Source organism: Dipteris shenzhenensis, chromosome 12 (genome assembly GCF_047967505.1).
Source record: "Dipteris shenzhenensis isolate YYH24624 ecotype China chromosome 12, Dip_SZ_1.0, whole genome shotgun sequence".
NCBI classification, from domain to species: Eukaryota; Viridiplantae; Streptophyta; class Polypodiopsida; order Gleicheniales; family Dipteridaceae; genus Dipteris; species Dipteris shenzhenensis.
The window spans coordinates 38658540-38673547 of record NC_141607.1 but is presented as its reverse complement, the minus strand read 5'-3'; the positions used below and the strand labels follow the sequence as shown (position 1 = coordinate 38673547).

General features: G+C 44.8%; 1 protein-coding gene and 1 pseudogene across 2 annotated transcripts in view; both read left to right on the top strand.

The window, feature by feature from the left end:
- The window catches only part of LOC147896190 (cleavage and polyadenylation specificity factor subunit 3-I-like), a 78849-nt gene that overhangs the window by 19948 nt on the left and 43893 nt on the right, over window positions 1-15008 (top strand). The gene's annotated exons all lie outside the window — the stretch shown is intronic.
- Window positions 6966-8116, top strand: LOC147896191 (uncharacterized; annotated as a pseudogene).

Genomic DNA, 15008 nt, shown 5'->3' with positions numbered 1-15008 from the left:
CATTTTAGGCAAGATGCATAGATTCCCCTTCAAGAAGGATGGTTCAGTTAAAGCTGTCCGCAAATTACAGCTTATACACAGTGATGTCTGTGGTCCCATGAGGACCCCATCGTTGGGTGGTCATCTCTACTTCGTTACATTTATTGATGATTACTCCAATTTTACTTGGGTTTATGGGCTGAAACACAAATCTGAAGTGTTCACGGTGTTTAAACACTTTTCAGCCATGGTTGAAAATGAAACATGACTCAAGATACAGACATTGCGCACAGATAGAGGTGGGGAATACTTGTCTGCAGAATTTGATGCTTTTCTCAAAGGCAAGGGTATTGTGCATCAGCTCACAGTCAGGCTGACCCCTCAGCAAAATGGCAAAGCTGAGAGGATAAATAGAACCCTCATGGAGATGGACAGATGTATGCTCAAAAGCAGACACATGCCTCACAAATTCTGGCTAGAGGGTTTGATGTGTGCCAATTACATTTTGAATCGGGCTCCCACTAAGGCTTTAAAAACAAAAACTCCTTATGAGGTCTAGAATGACAGGAAGCCTTCAGTGGATCACTTCCGAGTCTTTGGAAGCCTTGCCTATGCTCATGTGCCAGTTGAATTTAGGCACAAATTGTCTGATAAAGCCATTAAGTGCATATTTGTTGGGTACAGTGCAGAAAGCAAGGGGTACCGTCTCTACAATCCTGCTACACGCAAGATCATAGTCAGTAGAGATGTGATTTTTTCTGAAAATTCAGCTCACACTCAGGCTGAATTTCAAATGCCTTCGTCTTTAGAGGATGTCTTTGAGCGGTTGCTACCCATTGCCTTGGGTTCCCCTGATGATTTTTCTCATGCAAATCAGAATTTACAGCAACCTTCAGATGCTTTAGTTCCGCCACAGGATGTCTTGCCCCCTCCACAGGCAGTGGAACAAGTGGTGCAGCAAGAAATTGCAGACATACATGTAGCAAAAACAGTCCCAAACTGGCTGTTATAGACTCTCAGGGAGAGTAAAATTGATGCTCCGTTACCTGGCAGGACTCGCAATGCAGCAAGGCACATGGAAGGTGCTAATTCAGTGGAATCAGCATATGCAGGTACTCTTCTTGATGAGGAGGAGCCTGCCACATTCGAAGAGGCAAAGGATAATGTGCATTGGATGAATGCCATGCACGATGAGTTGCAGTCCATTGCAAAAAATCAGACTTGGGATGTTGTAGACTTGCCACGTAAACATGCCATTGGCACACGATGGGTTTTCAAGGTCAAACGGAAGCCAGATGGCTCCATTGACAGATATAAGGCAAGGCTGGTTGCTAAAGGCTATGCTCAGAAAAAGGGCATAGATTATGAGGAGACATTCGCTCCTACATTCCGGATGACCACCATCCGATCAGTTATTGCAATGGCTGCACATTTTGAGTGGCATGTTCATCAGTTGGACATAAAAACAGCCTTCTTAAATGGGGACTTGCTGGAAGAGGTGTATGTCAAACAACCTCCAGGCTTTGAAATTACAGCAAATGCACTTCAAGTATGCAAGCTCAACAAAGCTTTATATGGGCTGAAACAGGCCCCTCGTGCATGGTATGCCAAGATCCATGCCTTTTTGACCAGCAAGGGGCTGCACAATAGTCCTACTGAGAGCACCCTCTACATCAAGATGGATGGGAGGGAAATTTTAGTCATCCTTCTTTATGTCGATGACTTACTGCTCACAGGGTCCAATGAAGACAAAATTGCAGATTTCAAAGCTGATTTGCAGACCAACTTTGACATGTCAGATCTGGGGCTGCTTCACTTTTATTTGGGGATCCAGTTCTCTCATGAGAGACGTGGCACTGTTATGTCTCAGTCCAAGTATGTTCAGAAACTCTTGGACAGATTTGACATGCATGAGTGTAAGCCCATAGCCACTCCCATGGAGCCGGGGCTGAAACTCACAATGCATGGTGCAGGAGAATTAGTTGATGCCACACTTTACAGTCAGGCTGTTGGATGCCTCATATATCTTTGCAACACTAGACCTGATATTCAGTTTGCAGTATCTCAGGTGAGCAGGTACATGCACAGCCCAAAAACTATGCATTGGCAGGCAGTTAAGCGCATATTCCGTTAAATGCAGGGCACGAAGTCTTTTGGCTTGCTATTTCCCAGGGGGGGTGACTTGCAGATGCATGCCTACAGTGATTCAGATTGGGCTGGTGATTATGACACTAGGCAGTCCACTAGTGGCAATTGTTTCTTTTTGGGTAAATCTTGCATTTCCTGGCTGAGCAAGAAACAATCTACAGTGGCTACCTCATCATGTGAAGCTGAGTACAGGGCAGCTTTCACAGCAATAGTTGAATGTGTCTGGCTGCGACGTCTATTTGCTGATCTTCATCTGTCTTTGGAGGGTCCTTCTCCAATTCTCACTGATAGTCAGAGTGCCATTGCAGTGGCAAAGAATCCAGTGTTTCATGCTCGCACGAAGCACATTGAGGTTCACTATCACTACGTCGGAGAGAAGTTGCATGCAGGAGAGATCAGTATGATCTTTGTGTCCACACATGACAACGTTGCAGATATTTTCACCAAAGCACTACCACGTGAAAAGTTTGAGGCATTTCGCAATGCCCTGAACTTATATCCGTTTGGTGATTGATCAGCCTTGTACAGGACATTGGCACTGCAGGGGGGTGTTAGAATTATAGATATAATTCAGCAGTGACCAATGTAATATAATAAGCTAGTTAGGGGCACTTTTCCCTCTTTAAGAGGTTTTTCCCCCTAACCGCAGTTAGTTCACTAACTATGGTTAGTGACTACTAAGGTTTTGTCAGGTTTTGTCACTAGGACAAAACCTTATCTCTCACTCATTGAGTTGTACTCTTTCACACTCTTCTATTGCAACTCAGCTTTCAGCTTCCAAGCTTCCAGCTCTCACTCTCTCTTGCTCTCTCTCACTCACCATTGTCTCACAGATTTTGCTACCGTACAGGTAGTGGTGCCATTTTTTGAAATTATGGAGGATAGCCAACATCTCCTGATCATACACATGATAATCCAATTCCTTGGCATCCAATTTCTTGCTTTCAAAAGCAATTACCCCGTGTTCCTGCCTTAGCACAGCCCCTAATCCTTTGCCACTGGCATCTGCCTCCACAATGAAAGTACGTGAAAAATCAGGGCATATCAACACAAGAGCATAAGTGAGGGCGAATTTCAGCTCTTCAAAGTTGCGCTGTGCATCTGTAGACCACATAAAAGCATCCTTCTTCAAAAGGTCTGTTAGAGGGGCTGCCCTCTTGGCAAACTTGCGAATAAAGCGCCTGTAGAAGGAAGCAAGACCTAGAAATCCCCTCAATTGAGTAGGGTTGCGTGGTTGCGGCCAATCCTCAATGCATTTCACCTTTGCAGGGTCCACTCAAATGCCATCCTTGCTCACAAGGTGACCAAGATACTCAACCTCCTGTGCCATAAAAGTGCATTTGCTGGCTTTAGCATAAAGCTGATGCAGCCCTAAAATTTCCAGCGCTTGCTTGACATGTCTGATGTGCTCCTGCTTATCCTTGCTGTAAATGAGGATGTCATCAAAAAATACCAGCACATACTTGAAAAGGAGAGGCTGCAAAATCTTGTTCAATGAGTGCCTAGAAGGTAGCTGGTGCATTGGTCAATCCAAAAGGCATCACCTTGAACTCATACAGTCCCCACTCTGTGCGAAAGGCTGTCTTGTGCTCATCCCCAGCTTTCATTCTAATTTGATGATAGCTGGACCTCAAATCAATCTTAGTGAAAACTGAGCACGCTTGAGTTCATCCAACAGATCATCTATCCTGGGGATTGGAAACCTGTTCTTGATGGTGACCTTATTCAAGTCTTTGTAATCAGTGCACATTCGGTAAGAACCGTCCTTCTTCACTAGGAGCACAGGGGATGCAAAAGGAGAAGTGCTATGAGTGATGAAACTCTTCTGAAGTAAGTCCCTCACTTGAGTTGCCACTTCCTCCCGTTCTACCTTAGAGAGTCGGTATGGGGCCTTTGATTGGCTTACTGCCACGTTCCAGGACTATGGCATGATCTACATCTCTTCTCAAAGGCAGGCAAATCGGCAAAATATGCAAACTCTGAGAGCAATCTCTGCATATCACAATCATCAACACGGGGAGTGCCACCCTCCTTAGTTACTAACGCATTTAATGCATATATGGCGCTGCCCCTCTTGAGCTCTCTGGCCAACTTCCTTGCTGAAATGACCTGCAATGTAGGAGCTGCAATACCATGCAATGTAACTGATCCATCCCTGTGGACAAAGCTGAGTGTTAAGGAATTGAAATCCACGCTGATTTTGCCCAGTGATTGCAACCAATCACAGCCCAGGACAACATCTATTGGGCCCGTGTCAAGTGCCAAGAGATCACCTGCAAATGTATAGTCATCAGAGAACTTAATCCTTGCATCTTGGCAACAAGATCTACTTACTGATCATATGCTGTCCGTTGGCCACTTCTACTCTCAGCCCATGGTCTATCTCAGTAGCAATCAGTCCCACCCTCTGTAAGGTCTTGCAGTTGACAAAACTGTGGGTGCTACTGCTGTTCACCAACACATGCACAATCCTGCCATTAATCATCCCTGTTAATTTGATAGTATCAGCACTTTTGGCACCCATCAGGGCATGCATGGAAATAGTATAAAGTGTTGGCTGGGCTTCCCATAAGCCTCCTCCTCGTTCATAGGAGCATTACCACCTGCATCTTCACGTGCATAAAAAGGTATCGCATCGTGATGCTCCACAGAAAAGAGTGTGGGCCTACGGCCTCTCATGCCACCAGTGGGCAGAATCTCATACGAATGCGAAGCATGAGTGTCATGCGCAATAGCACGGCCAGGATCAAAAGGAATGTCAGTGCCCTTTGTGGCTCCAGTGTCAGGAGCCTCATCTGCATCATGTGTATTTGCCATCTCATCCTGAGACGTATCCAAAGAACCTGGGGCATCAAACAATTCCTCGTCATCTGAGAGGTCAATGATCATGCTGAGCTTGGCAGTACCACTATTGCGCATCTTGAACACATTTCTGTGCTCAGGAGTCCATTTCTTGCCACATTTAAAACATAAGTTGGCCTTCTTTCTGCTGTCCATTATTGCCCGTGTATGCTGTTTTATCTCAGCCTGCTCATTTCCAGTAGTAGGCTTGCCTCCAAAGCTTGGCATCAGGATACGTGTAAGGCCTGGCATATGGCATCTTACTACCCAAGACAGTAGAAAAGCGAGGAAATGGTGCTGCTGCAGATTTCTTGTCAGTCCACTCAGCAAACTTAGGCGCCTCGTCGCGCCGCCGCAACCCGTCCAGCCTTGCCAAAAGAACCTTAGTCCTCACATGTTTCCTAGGTTAAGTTAGCTAGGGTTAGTTTGGTTGGGTTTAGTTAGTGGGTTAGGTTTAAGTTTAGTTAGTTGGGGGCTAGGTTAGGCTAGTTCTAACTAAGGTTAAGCAATTGTTTTAAGTTAGACTAAGTCAGTGTCCTAACTGTCTTACCAGTTTTAGGTTAGGAGTCCTACCTGTCCTAGGTGACTTAGGGACCAAAAAAGAAAAAAAAGAAGAAGGGGTAAACAGCTCACTTTTCAGCCTCTTTTTAGGGGCCTTTCATAGCCCGCCGTTTGGAGCCATTTTGGCTCCATTTTGAAGCTTCTTCAACAACCATTCTTCCGAGCCTCTCCATTGACATTTGGCATCACGACAGGCTGCGGCGGCATCACGACGACGCACAGCAAGGGCGAGCAGGTCGTGCCACGGACGGTGTCGCGGGAGAGGTCAGTTGCAGGGGTTGACGATTTGATGAGCAGCTTGTGGGTGAAGGCCTCACGTATGACCTAGGATCCTTGACGAGCAGCTTGTAGGTCAATCGGTCGAACCAGATAGCGGGTTCGTGGTTCGTGACTGGTTGCTGATTCGAAAGTAGATGTAGGACTTGCTGTCGTTTAGGCGTTGCTTGGAGCGTCAGAACTGATCGTCAGGCTTGGATGAAAGCTTGTGGCTGTGCCTTCAATTTTCACCTTTGGATAGCAGCTCAACGACTAAAGGGTGAAAGCGAAGCGCAAAGGTGCGAGAAAAGGGAGCTTTGATACCAATGTAGAGAAGGGGGAAGGGGCAGATTTGGAGATGGGGATAGAATAGCAGAAGGAAGGGAGGAGAAGGGGAAGGAGAGAGAAAGAGGGAGAAGGATAAGGGGATAGAGAGATAGAGAGAGGGAGGAGAGAGAGAGAGTGAGTGTAGGCAGTAGGAAGGAGGGAGAGTAGATAGGATTAGATGTCACATCAAAAAGGTACCATACAAATCATAAGGGGCTGACTTATATAGTCCCCCTTCTTAATCCTATCTTACCACCAATTTCCCTTCTTTTTCCCCTTTTTATAGTCACATAAAAAAGGTACCATACAATGCTCACTTTTTTCGAACAAAGGGCTTTGGTATTGGCCCTTGTTCTCGTGTGCCAAAGGAGGTGTATGATGGCTTGAAGGCCTGGAAAGCTAAAATGCTAGGGATTCCAATTGATAGAGTCAATGCATGGGATGAGCTTGAATTAAATATCTCAGCTATTCCAGCATCAATGAGGGAGGAGAATGACATTTTGCAGATGCCGCAATCTTCAGGCTCCACGCCCATAGCTAAAAGAAGTGCCCTTCCCTTGTTTAAGCGAGGAGATATGAAGGCAGCCATGCAAAAGGCAGCTATGAAGGAGGCAGCTAGAGAGGTAACAAAGTTGTTTGTGCAATGTGCATTGTCTTTCAATATTACTCGAACCGCTCGTTGGAAGTCTACTATGCGAACTATCTCGCGTATTGGTCTGAGTGGGACACCATGTGCTTCTCATAGTTTGGATCTTGCCATTGAGGACACCATGTGCTTCTCATAGTTTGGATCTTGCCATTGAGGACATGGCAAAGTTGCCTTGGGTTTCTCATATATTTTCTAAAGCTTGAGCATGGTAAATTTTGTAACCAAAAGACCCAAGGTCTTGAGCATGTTCAGGGAAAATAGTGACCTCGACCTTTTAAAGCCCTCAAAGACACGGTTTGCTTATATGTTCATAATGTTGGAGAGGGTTGTTTAAGTGCGGCATGGCTTGCTGCGTACAGTTGTTTCCCATGACTGGCTGCAATGGGGGGATAGGAATGAGCCCAAAGCAATTGGTTTCAGCCGCATGGTCATGAGAGATGCATGGTGAGAGGAGGCTGCAGCTCTAGTGAAGACAATGAACCCCATGTACAGCGTTCTCCGATTGACAGATATGGAGGGGAGCACCATTGGGCTTCTCTATGAGTTCATGAACAAAGTGGGGGAAGCCCTTGATGCGTGTACTCACCTATCTGTAGATAGGTATCCCGTACTCATGAGTCATCCTTTGAAGTTTAGCATTTTTCCAATTAGCAAAGTGGCATGCTTAGAATTCCTTTTAAAATATGTTTTCATTTTTTCTAAACATTATTGGTTTTGCCTTTGATTCATAATTTCTTATGAAGGATTGAAGACCTTAAGGAGATATGGAACACGCGTTGAGATTGGTTTAATAGGCCAATCCATACTATTGCTCATATCCTTCATCCTCTATGGAGGAATGAGCAGCAATATCTCGATAGAGAATTAGAGGATGGGTGGTCAGCTTATATGAGCAAGATCGTGGGAGATGATGATGATCTACTTTTGAAGCTGGAGGATGAGCGTCTTCTTTTCCGTTTTTGGATCACGCAATGCACAGAGAGAGGAGACTCAGCTAGCAGCAGTTTCTTGGTGGGAAAAATATGGCATTGAGGCACCCCACTTGGTAATACTTAACCCTAGAGGCAATACTTTCTTATTACTTGAAAACATGTGGGTATAGCTCAGCAATTGGAAGCTGCCACTAAACTGTAAAGTCTGAGAATGTCTCTTGTTTTGTTTCAGAGACGCATAGCGATGCGAGTTCTCTCACAAGATTGTAGCTCTAGACCTTTTGAGAGAAACTGGAGGACATGGGCCTTACTCCATACCAAGAAGAGGAACAGATTGTCCACTGTGCAATTGGAGAGGTTGGTCTTTTGCCACTGCAATCTACGATTGCTCGAGCAAACGAACTACCCCATTGAGCCTCGGTAGGTGAATCCCTACAAAAGCGACATCACAAAGTGCAAGGAGATGCCGGTGATTCCACTTGAGGAGGGGGATATCTATGCCATGTTGTACGGGGAGATCACGGCTTCATCTCACCACACCCAATCCTCCCAGGCAGCTGGTGCCAGTACTTCAATTGCACCTGCATCTCATGTCAATGGCAAGATCCAAACTATGAGAAGCACATGGTGTCCAAACAATAGTGGGAAACTCATCCTCAAGCATCCCTCCCATGGACACACAATTGGAGCCATTATCTGTGATCACCTGCACCACATTTGCTACACCAATCTCAAGAATAGCTGTGTGCAAATGAGACCACATTTATGCACCTGTCACCACTGTCCCTGAAGCTGATGCATCTATAGCACAAAGGAACATAGTTCCTTTGCAAGAGGAAACTAGAATGTTGTAGACATTTCTTTTCCTCACATCTGACCAGCCATCACATAGCAAGGTGCAACCATACTTCTGCCATGTTCCCTTCAGAGGCTCTAGCTCTCTCATCAATGCTTCTTTCTCATGGCGAAGCTCTTTTTTATGCAATGTCTCATAGCTCGGACCCTCCCACTCACACCCAATACGCGAGATAGCTCGCATAGTAGACTTCCAACGAGTGGTTCGAGTAATATTGAAAGACAATGCACATTGCACAAACAACTTTGTTACCTCTCTAGTTGCCTCCTTCATAGCTGCCTTTTGCATGGCTGCCTTCATATCTCCTCGCGTAAACAAGGGAAGGGCACTTCTTTTAGCTGTGGGTGTGGAAAGACTGCGACATCAAAGATCAATCATTCCGCATATCCGGTCGTGTAAGACCTCCAGGGCAGCGTGGGATATTTTGGAAAGCATGTATGCAGCACGGAATGATGCCAGGGTATCTTTCTTAAAAAGAGAGTTGAGCAATACACATATGGAGGAGGGTGACTCCATGTCAGTCCACCTCACAAAGCTACAGGATCTCAGAGAGCAATTGTTAAACATAGATGAAATTATTCCTGATTCAGAGATGATTACAACCACTCTGAATTCTCTTCCTGAGTCTTATCTCAGCTTTCACACTTCGCTGAATTTATCATTGAGGGGGGGTGCAAATCCTCTCACTTTTCATGAGTTGATAGGACTTCTGCTTCAGGAAGAGCAGACCAGGAAAAATTTGGCTTCACGTGCAGGTGAACAAGCCATGCTCTCAAAATTTAAATAAAAAACAAAGGGACAGGCAAAGACAGCAGCAAATCAGCCTTCCAGTGGGTCAGGACAGCCTTCACAAAAGGCTAAAAGTGATGCAAGTAAGCCCAAAAAGAAGGGTTTTTGTCACTACTGCAAAAAGCCAGGTCATCACATAGCAGAATGCAGGAAAAGGATTGCAAAAGAAAAGAAAAACAGCTCAGGAATGGCTGTTTCAGATTCAGCCCCTTGTGCATCTGACAGTGGGGATGCTACAGCCAACTTTGTTGGTCAAGATTATGCCTTTTTATCTTGCATTTCAGATTCTAGGTTGGCTGTTCCAGATACTCGGGATAGTACAGCCTCTTGCAGTGATGATACATATGCATTTTTGACTTGCAGCTTTGACTCTTCTACAGATGCATCTGCTTTCAGTGTTAATGAAACACTGAACACATGGTATTTTGACAGCGGTGCATCCAAGCACATCACTTCTAGGAAGTGTCTTTTTACTTCCTTGCATCCACCTCCTGTTGGTAAGAAAGTCACTTGTGCCAACAACTCCTCATATTCAGTACGTGGCACAGGAGAGGTTGAGCTCACTGCAATTGATGGCTCAATTTTCAGACTTTCAGATGTCTTATATGTGCCTGGCATAACCAAAAATCTTCTTTCAGTGTCCACTCTTAACAGAGGGGGATTTCAGGTCATCTTTGAGGATGACAAATGTGCTGTCCGAGACAGGGAAGCTAACTATGCCTTAAGGTTATCTGGTACTTTGCTGCGTGGGCTTTTTCAGCTTGATATTTTTGAGAAAAGAGCAGCCCATGCTCTGGCAGTTTCTACCCTTACAGCTGCCATGCAAAATGCAGAATTATGGCATGCCAGATATGGCCACATGCATTACAACAGCTTAATGACACTTCAGAAATTTTCAATGGTTGATGCATTGCCACCTCTTGAGATACCTCCTCCACATGCCTGTGAAGGGTGCATTTTAGGTAAAATGCATAGATTCCCCTTCAAGAAGGATGGTTCAGTTAAAGCTGTTCGCAAATTGCAGCTTATACACAGTGATGTCTGTGGTCCCATGAGGACTCCGTCATTGGGTGGTTATCTCTACTTTGTCACATTTATTGATGACTACTCCAATTTTACTTGGGTTTATGGGCTGAAAAAGAAATCTGAAGTGTTCACAGTGTTTAAACACTTTTCAGCCATGGTTGAAAATGAAACCGGACTCAAGATACAGACATTACGCACGGATAGAGGTGGGGAATACCTATCTGCAGAATTTGATGCTTTTCTCAAGCAAAAGGGTATTGTGCATCAGCTCACAGTCAGGCTGACCCCTCAGCAAAATGGCAAAGCTGAGAGAAAAAATAGAACTCTCATGGAGATGGACAGATGTATGCTGAAAAGCAAACACATGCCTCATAAATTCTGGCTAGAGGGTTTGATGTGTGCCAATTACATTTTGAACAGGGCTCCCACTAAGGCTTTAAAAACAAAAACTCCTTTTGAGGTCTGGAATGACAGGAAGCCTTCAGTGGATCACTTCCGAGTCTTTGGATGCCTTGCCTATGCACATGTGCCAGTTGAATTTAGGCACAAATTGTCAGATAAAGCCATCAAATGCATATTTGTTGGATACAGTGCAGAAAGCAAGGGGTATCGTCTCTACAATCCTACTACACACAAAATCATTGTAAGTAGAGATGTGATATTTTCTGAAAATTCAGCTCACACTCAGGCTGAATTTCAAATGCCTTCATCTTCAGAGGATGTCTTTCAAGGGTTGCTACCCATTGCTTTGGGTTCCTCTGCTGATTTTTCTGATCCAAATCAGAATTTACAGCAACCTTCAAATGCTTCAGTTCCGCCACAGGATGTCTTGCCTCCTCCACAGGTAGTGGAACAAGTGGTGCAGCAAGAAATTGCAGACATACATGCAGCAAAAACAGTCCCAAACTGGCTGTTACAGACTCTCAGGGAGAGTAAACTTGATGCTCCGTTACCTGGCAGGACTCGCAGTAGTGCAGCAAGGCACATGGAAGGTGCTAATTCAGTTGAATCAGCATATGCAGGTACTCTCCTTGATGAGGAGGAGCCTGCCACATTTGAAGAGGCAAAAGGTAATGTGCATTGGATGAATGCCATGCACGATGAGTTGCAGTCCATTGCAAAAAATCAGACTTGGGATGTTGTGGACTTGCCACAGGGTAAACATGTTATTCGCACACGATGGGTATTTAAAGTCAAACGGAAGCCAAATGGCTCCATTGACAGATATAAGGCCAGGCTGGTTGCTAAGGGCTATGCTCAGAAAAAGGGCATAGATTATGAGGAGACATTTGCTCCTACATCCCGGATGACCACCATCCGATCAATAATTGCAATGGCTGCACATTTTGAGTGGAATGTTCATCAGTTGGACATAAAAACAGCCTTCTTAAATGGGGATTTGCTGGAAGAGGTGTATGTCAAACCACCTCCGGGCTTTGAAATTACAGCAAATGCACTTCAAGTATGCAAGCTCAATAAAGCTTTATATGGGCTGAAACAGGCCCCTCGTGCATGGTATGCTAAGATACATGCCTTTTTGACCAGCAAGGGGCTGTACAATAGTCCTACTGAGAGCACCCTCTACATCAAGATGGATGGGGGGGAAATCTTAGTCATCCTTCTTTATGTCGATGACTTACTGCTCACAGGGTCCAATGAAGAAAAAATTGCAGATTTCAAAGCTGATTTGCAGACCAACTTTGACATGTCAGATCTGGGGCTGCTTCACTTTTATTTGGGGATCCAGTTCTCTCATGAGAGACGTGGCACTGTTATGTCTCAGTCCAAGTATGTTCAGAAACTCTTGGACAGATTTAACATGCAAGAGTGTAAGCCCATAGCCACTCCTATGGAGTCGGGGCTGAAACTCACAATGCATGATGCAGGAGAATCAGTTGATGCCACACTTTACAGTCAAGCTGTTGGATGCCTCATATATCTCTGCAACACTAGACCTGATTTTCAGTTTGCAGTATCTCAGGTGAGCAGGTACATGCACAGCCCCAAAACTATGCATTGGCAGGCAGTTAAGCGCATCTTCCGTTATTTGCAGGGCACCAAGTCTTTTGGCTTACTATTTCCCAGGGGGGGTGACTTGCAGATGCATGCCTACAGTGATTCAGATTGGGCTGGTGATTGTGACACTAGGCAGTCCACTAGTGGCAATTGTTTCTTTTTGGGTAAATCTTGCATTTCATGGCTGAGCAAGAAACAATCTACAGTGGCTACCTCATCATGTGAAGCTGAGTACAGGGCAGCTTTCACAGCAACAGTTGAATGTGTCTGGCTGAGACGTTTATTTGCTGATCTTCATCTGTCTTTGCAGGGTCCTTCTCCAATTCTCACTGATAGTCAGAGTGCCATTGCAGTGGCAAAGAATCCAGTGTTTCATGCTCGCACGAAGCACATTGAGGTTCACTATCACTACGTCAGAGAGAAGTTGCATGCAGGAGAGATCAGTATGATCTTTGTGTCCACACATGACAACGTTGCAGATATTTTCACCAAAGCGCTACCACGTGAGAAGTTTGAGGCATTTTGCAGTGCCCTGAACTTATATCCGTTTGGTGATTGATCAGCCTTGTACATGACATTGGCACTGCAGGGGGGTGTTAGAATTATAGATATAATTCAGCAGTGACCAATGTAATATAATAAGCTAGTTAGGGGCACTTTTCCCTCTTTAAGAGGTTTTTCCCCCTAACCGCAGTTAGTTCACTAACTATGGTTAGTGACTACTAAAGTTTTGTCACTAGGACAAAACCTTATCTTTCTCACTTTGATTTGTACTCTCTTACTCTATTCTATTGCAACTACGTCTTCAGCTTCCAAGCTTCCTGCTCTCTCAATCTCTCTTGCTCTCACTCACTCCCTTTTCCTTCAAGCCCTTGATCATACTTACCCCAACAAACCCCCCCTCAAGGGGTTGCCTCTTGCAGTGTCAAGGATACATCTAGTCTCATAGTTTCTCATGCCATCTCATGGTGGTCAAGGATTAATCCATGGCTAGGATCTCATGCTAGCAAGGGTTCCCAAAGGTGGGAGGTTCACAGAAATGGGATAGTCAACACACATATCACATGGCCTACATCATATGGTGACTAGAGGTGATTTACATATTCTTTTTGGAGTACTACTCTAGGCAGAGAACCTCAAAATTTGACCAAGTGATTATAAACAAAAAATGACAAAGTGCTTAAAAAGCATAGTCTTTCTTTTCAAAGTTTGATTCTTCATTTGCTGATGGAGTTCTTCCTTTAGCCAGATTTGCTTTGTTGTTGAAGTAGTCCTTCTTCATAAGAAATGCTTGATTCTCTTTGTTGTTCTTCATGGAATAACACATTCCCCTTTCCAATTGTAGGTAAAGGAACAAGATATATTTGAAGCATTTTCCTTGTGCGCCAAATACTGTGAGATGATGATCCTAAGCTTCATGTGAAGTTACAAAGCCATCAATGTGGTGAATGTATAAGCCACATAATCCCATAGCAATGATAAGAAAGAAAGAAAGACAGAAAGTTTATTAAAGTCTTTGGAAGACCGATGGGTCTATGAGACTGTGAAAATCCTGATACAACGAGCTGTGGTAGTGGAGCTACTAAACGAGCGTCCATACCAATGCAAAATGCAAAATGCCAAAAATGCAGAGTGGCAGTACTAAGTCCTAAGTACAACATAGTGATGTCGGTGGTCGACTATATATCAATCTCAGCATCATCATCATCATCCCCAGCAACAGCAAGATATCAGGATGGATGAGGCAGTGGAGGCATGAAGTCGGCAATAGAGTGCTGTCGGCCACTCAGAGGTGCGGTCCTGGCATGTCTCTTGGTCGTAGCTCTACGTCTAACCAGGGCTACTGTGACCCCCGTCGGTCGGGCTCCAACTCTAAACAAGGAGGGGATGTCTCCAAGTGTGATCTGTGTGTCAACCCTCTGTTTGAGCTGTCGGGTCACGGTCATGTCGAGGCCTCGTCTCGTTGGGATCCATGTGGTCTAGCTGAAAGAACTCCGTGATAGAGCTCTGAGAGGGATCAACCGAGGAATAACTCTACTCCTGTCTCCGTGCTCGGAGTATCCTCTCGCGGTGTCTAAGTGCCTCATGAATGAAACTTGCCAAACACCGTTGGTCTGGGTAGGAGAGGAAATGGGCTAAAATCCCATAACTATCTCTGAAGAGGCAGTGGAAACGTCCTCGGATCTCATAGTACACAGGACACGTGAAGATGAAATGCTCCTCTGTCTTAACCTCCTGTATGTCACATAGTGTGCATATGCGCTGCTCCCTGGGTAGTCGCTCTGCTCTGCCGCTCTCGATGCGAAGTCTGTGTGAAGAGACCCGGAACTGCCCAAGAGAGATCCTCATCGAGTGGGCAAGAGCCTTCTTGTCTTTGATCAACCAATTAACTTTTTCTTTTGTAGACTTCTTACCATTCACAACATGCCATATCTTCTTTTTTATAAGCATAAACTCAGCTTTTGTTTGCCAAGTATGGAAACTAGTTCCATCAAACTTTTCTATTTGCTTGGGTTTAGTCATGTTTATAGTTCAAGTACTCATCAAAGAGAATGACATAGTCATCATTCTAAATGCAAAGTATTCCAAGCAAATCCAGGTATAGCAACTTAAAGGAAAGCTGTAGCCA